Genomic DNA, 6,000 nt, shown 5'->3' on the forward strand with positions numbered 1-6,000 from the left:
TAAGTGATAAAATTTATTCCATAAGCTTTGATCTGGAGAAATTACAAAAGATATTTTTCCACAGAGCTGGTTTAAAGAAGACCGCAAATATACGTAGGTAGTGAAATTCGTGTTTTTATTTTACAAGGAATCTTCAATTATTCGTGAGGATTTGTAACAGCAGTAGATTTATACATACATGTATCGTTTCTCTTTGTCAATAGATGAATATGTTTTGGGCAGATTTAACATTCGTTCTTGTTGTCGCTGTTTTATTTACCACCAACAAAGTGTTGCCGGAACAAAGAGTTGTGTCAATTGAATTTAATGACATGTTATTAACATGGATGGTGTTTTCACCTTACGGACATGATTTTAAAAATTATCAAAAGAAGGGCAAAAGAAAACGAGGTCTTGTCTCGTACACAGGTTTGCCTGTTCATATTTGAATATAACGAGCTTTTGTTCGAATTTCAATTTTTTCTTGAAAGAGAACGTTTCGGATCTCGAATGTCATGGACATGGTTATGAATCAAATTATTCAATGACAGTGTTCTGTACGCATATGTATTAAGTGGGAAAGGCAAGTTCCTGAAACATATGCTAAGACTTTAGAATCGGTTGTATTCAAACAAGGTGACAAGTTTAAACGAGCAAGCTTGTGGTTTTAGTCCAAATTGGACTCGTTTGTCAGTTGGGTACTAACTTTCAGATTTTATTATAGTAAACCCAGGTGAAGTAAATGGATACCTTGCATGAATTAGTTCCTGGATATGCTGGAGGCTCTGTAATATACGGCAGCGAGAGTAAGGCCGGGGTAATAATTAATGCGCCTCAGAATAGGATTTCTCGATAGACGGCGCTATAGAAATGCCATTATTATTCAACAATGTTAAAATATATTTAACTAGGAGTCTATTTGGCATGACTTAAATTTAGATTGCCTATTTCGCTTCTGCTCTCTTTTGCTCCCGTTCTTTGAATTCTAGTCGTTGTCAGGCTATTCCACAATAATTGAAGTGTATTATTGTGTTATTTGTGTGTATTGGAAGTCAAGAGGGATGACAGACGAAATAATATGTGAGATTATAGGACAGACTATTATTTGTCTGCGGTACGATTGTATAGCAGACAAATGTTGTTTGTATCGTTAATGAATGCATACTTATGTTGGGTCCGGGGCTGTGCCCCGATGGAATGTAATTTGCATAGGCAGCTCGTACAGGTGTGCGAGCTAATTCTGCCACGGAGACCAGGGCGTGGCATGAATTAGTGTGTAATTGAATCATTCTAGCTTGAGCTTTCAACGAGACAACTTTTATTTACAATAAAAGTGCGTTGTGTCATGTACTGTTACATGACTGTGTTTGAATAAGGTTTTCCAGAGTTTTTATGCTCGTTGAGTTTTATCTCTGGTTTTTTATCCTGGACCATGATAGGTCCGGTTTCCAGCGAAGGAAACGGTTTCCAGTGAAGGAAACGAGAAGAAATGTTTGTTAAACATTCATACTGAATAAACGGCCGGCTCTCAGTAGTCGTTGTCAGGCTATTCCACAATAATTGAAGTGTATTATTGTGTTATTTGTGTGTATTGGAAGTCAAGAGGGATGACAGACGAAATAATATGTGAGATTATAGGACAGACAGTATCGAAAGTAATATCGCTAGTGAAATTTCGTTTGTCTCGCAATGTATGGTCAACAAGGGATCTAAAAGATCACGACGTTTCGTGTGCCGCTGCTACACTTCGTCAGGTGATAAAATATAGTGTACGCCATTGTTGTTACCAACTGTTGTTTCCGTCTTTTTTAGTCTAACTTTTCAACGGGTATTTAACAAAATTAAAGATTACAGTTAAGAGCCTGTGATGGTCGAAATACCAAATAATCCAGAAAGAGGGTCACATCGAAACAAGTAAAACATAATTTTCAATCTTTCAAATGACATATTGTAATGTTGCTTGGGGAAACACTTTTAAGTCATATCTTGATAAGTTGAGAGTATGGCAGAAGAAGGCAATACGGCTTATTACTAATTCTTATTATAGACATCCAAGTTCTCCATTGTTCCTTCGACTAAGAATGTTACCACTAAGTGGACTTGTGTCGTTCAATTGCATATTGTTTATGTTTAATCTTAAGTCTATGCCTCATGAATGTACGTTAAAAGATTTATTCCGTCAGAACTCGCAAATTCATAATTATAATACACGTCAAAGGTGTCTTATTCGACAGCCTTTTGCAAGAACAAATGTCACTCTGACCTCTTTCCATATCTCTTGCATTAAAGAATGGAACAGTCTGCCTGATGATATAAAAAATAGTACAACTCTTTCTAGGTTTAGAAGTTTATCTAAAACGTACCTGCTTGAAAGACTGACATAGTTTTTATTTGCATCTTAGTAATTTCTTATTCTGAAATGCTTTTTGACCACTAAGGACCTACTCGTCAGTGTGTTTGCTGTGTATGGGCGTGTGTGTGTGTGTGCATGTGCGTGTGTGGTGTGTGTGTGTGTGTGTGTGTGTGTGAGTATTTGTATGTTCTATATTCTGTAGCTTAGTATTTTCATCCATTATATAATCATACGTAACATTCTTTTTACTGTAAATGTGTGTATTTCGGCCGCTCACAAGCTTAGCTTCTAAAGGGGTCCTAAAACCATTTAGTTTATGATGAAATCAAGTTAGAATATGTTGATTGATGTACTATTACCAGTCTCTTTTATATGTAACAGATTATATCATGCTTTGTATGGTTTTGAATAAAACGAACTGAACTGAACTGAAGTATTGTTGCTGACTACTGACATCTATCAATCAGGAGGTATCAGGTGATTGCACCTGAGATTGACCGTGAGATCCCGGATCAACTCCTCCCAAAAGTAGTCTCGTCCTCTTTCATCGTCTGGCCAAACCAAATACGGTCGATGATCACTGAGAAACAGTCTGATTAGGAAAGGGAGTTCGTCATCCACAACGTCCTCCACAAATACGAGAATCATCTTCTCTGTGCCGATGTCATTGACGTGATCGAGAACGGTTCGAAACTTCATCATGAACCACTGGTCCTGTAAGGCAGCGTGACTGATCACGATAATAGTCTTGAAGCTTTTTTCTGTAGCGTAGTGGACGGCGTCGAGGTAGTACATACCAAGCATGAGCTCTTCATCACCACAAACGATTCGATTGAAGGCTGGAACTCGCTCCATCAGGGCTGGTCGCAAGTGTTGGTTGACCCACATACTGTCGGCTTCGTCGAGCATGATGGCGATATCGTACTGGAATTCTCCTCTGTCGACATTGTCGTGTATCTCTTCGTATCCAATGAAGCAGAGCTTTAGAAGGAACAGTCGATATCTGATCCACCATCGCTGGTAGTAGATCAAACCTAGAGCAAAGATCATTACCATACCTAATATGGCCAAACAAGAGTAGAGGGTGATGTTCGGACCACATTCGTCTTTAGGATCAAAAGTGATTAATTGTTTGCCCCTAAAAGGCTTTAAAGTCACTGCATTATCGATGCATGTCGTATCCATCGACTCAATGAGCTCTACTGTCCCTTCCAACCAACCAGGTAACCATTTAAGTTCACAATACGTGCCTTCACGGTTGTTTCATCGCAAAGCATGCCGGGACATAATTCTAGTCCATTTTCACCTTCGCCGTGATCAGCTGTCCTGTTGCAAACAACGGGATTCTTATCGAATCAACATCATAATCTTGTACATAGTCCGCTATTCTGCAGTGATTTTCTTCCAATCCAGTATCATTTGTACGGTAAGAAAACCAAAGTTTGTGGTTATTCATTTTTATGACTAATAAAGCTGATAATACGACGTAATGAGAGTGGGCCGAGATCCAACTTTAGTAAATGTAGGCCTAGATCTAGTCCCGTATGTTCAAATGTGTGTGCATTTTAAGTAGACTGATTGTCTTTTAAGCTGCTTAAGTACACTCGTCTCGTGTTTTAGGTAGAAATGTACAGTAATATGAGATTTATGTCTCATGAGATATTAATAGACTTTCTAGATCCTATAATTGATAATGGAATAGGGTCTACTAGAATGGCCGACAGTTAGGCCTAGAAAGTGATTGCAATTAGAAATTAGACTAGGTCTAGATCTATTGTAAGAAAGTAAAAGAGGCCATGAAAACGATAGATTTTTTCGATCTGGATCTGAATATAGTAGTCTGATATCAATGAGCTCTACTTGAGGATCTACATGACGGGGGCGTACGGAGGATTTTTTCGAGGGGGGGGGGGGGGGGGCCGGGGGGTAAAATTTGAAAATCACGCAGTCAATTTCACAACGACTCGGCCAGCCGGTGAATAAGCCGGGGGTGGTAAGAGCACCTTTTTTTTTCCTTCTTTTTTTCCCCGAAAATATGAAATTTGGGAGACCGATATTTTGTTCAGTTGGTGGGGGGTAAGGTCACCTTTTTGGGTCACCCTTTAGCACAAAAAATGTTTAATTTATTTTTGTTATTAAAAAAGTGAGGGGGGGGTTCCTCAAAAACACACACACACATAGTCTAAACAAAATTGGAGGAGGGGGGGGGGGGGTTCAACCCCCGAAACTCCCTCCCCCCTGCATACACGTCTGCTACATGATCTAGTGTTGAAGAAGTGATGAGGGTTCTTTGGTCACAAACTTAAATTTGATTTTCTTTTCCCTTTTATTTATCAGTTGCAGCATCATCGAACACTATGACCCATGAATCAGAAGATAACGTAGATGCTACGAGAGAGCTCATTTCACAATGGACAACAGAAGTGTTACGTGACTTTCTACAAGGAGGGGACTCAAGCTTGGAAATCGAGTACCGTCAGCCATCCGAGGTAGAGATAAACTGGACGATGGATGGAGAGGGGGCGGGGGGGGGGGGGGGGGGGGGGGGGGGGGAAAGGCATGCAGACTGCAGAGCTGGTCGTCTACTATGTATAGAGACATTTGTGTGTACCTAGTAGATAAGGACCCTCCATCACTAGAAGAACTGAGAGAATGAGAGACTACAAGAGGGAAAGGCATTTAGTTATTTTGCCAGTTTCTGGTTAGGGAGATATTTTTTTCATCTCGTGGGAGAAAGCTGTCTGTAATTCAAAATCATTTGATACTTGAATAAATTTAGTTCATTTTCTAGACTGTTTCATGTCAAACCGTTGATTCTACTTTCTTGTGAGTATAGTCAGAGAGATAGAGAAGTAAAGTAACACGAGTAAAGAATGAAAAAGAAGCTAATATTTGAACGAGGAGGAGAAAATGGAGATTACGTTGTTGCCCATAGAGTTGGAATAATTGTTCTTACCACTTTTTATTAAATGATTGTGACCATTTGGTTTATGTTTGTACATAAAGGTCATATGTTATAAGAACTGTATTGATCAATCTAAAGAGTCTTATAGATTGATTAATACAGTTTTTGAATGATGATGATGATTGTGATGATGAACGAGAAGGAGAAGAGAGGAGGAACATATCATGAGTTGATGGAGAAAGATTGATAGAGGGGTTATCATTACAGAGAGAGAGAAAGAGAGATGGACTAACATGAGGAAGGGAGAGCAAGAATGGAGGCTATGACATAGGGGAAGAGATAGAAATCAAAATTATATTTATACTAACATTTACTAAATTAGAATAGTAAATTAGAAGATAAAGCTAAAGGAAAGAATGCAAACTAAAATTAAGCAAAGACCATCACAATATCGTTTACATTATAATATAAATTAAGTAAAGGTACATGGAAACGTGTACATTTGTAAATTTAATCTCTTGTTCTCTTAGATCTTCCTCTTCACACCTAATTCTTGCTCTCCCCCTCTATCTCTCCCTCCCCCTCTCTGTCTCTTTCTTTCTCTCTCTCTCTCATTATTATCACTCTTTCTCTTTCATTAAGCGTCGACATCTCTCTCGATGCCTCTCTCTGTTTCTATGATTTTTCTCTCGTTAAATATTTAAAACATCAGGTCTGTCTGACCTTCCTCTCTTGAATAAATCATGAATAACTTCAACTCGGC

General features: G+C 38.8%; 1 long non-coding RNA gene across 1 annotated transcript; it reads left to right on the forward strand.

Moving 5' to 3' along the window:
* Nucleotides 1–3,707: 3,707 nt before the first annotated feature.
* Nucleotides 3,708–4,871, forward strand: LOC115920299. Its single transcript, XR_004062314.1, has 2 exons — nucleotides 3,708–3,758; nucleotides 4,670–4,871. It is a non-coding gene; the product is annotated as an uncharacterized LOC115920299 (long non-coding RNA).
* Nucleotides 4,872–6,000: the final 1,129 nt, after the last annotated feature.

This window comes from Strongylocentrotus purpuratus, unplaced genomic scaffold (assembly GCF_000002235.5).
Source record: "Strongylocentrotus purpuratus isolate Spur 01 unplaced genomic scaffold, Spur_5.0 spur5_scaffold_8, whole genome shotgun sequence".
NCBI lineage: Eukaryota > Metazoa > Echinodermata > Echinoidea > Camarodonta > Strongylocentrotidae > Strongylocentrotus > Strongylocentrotus purpuratus.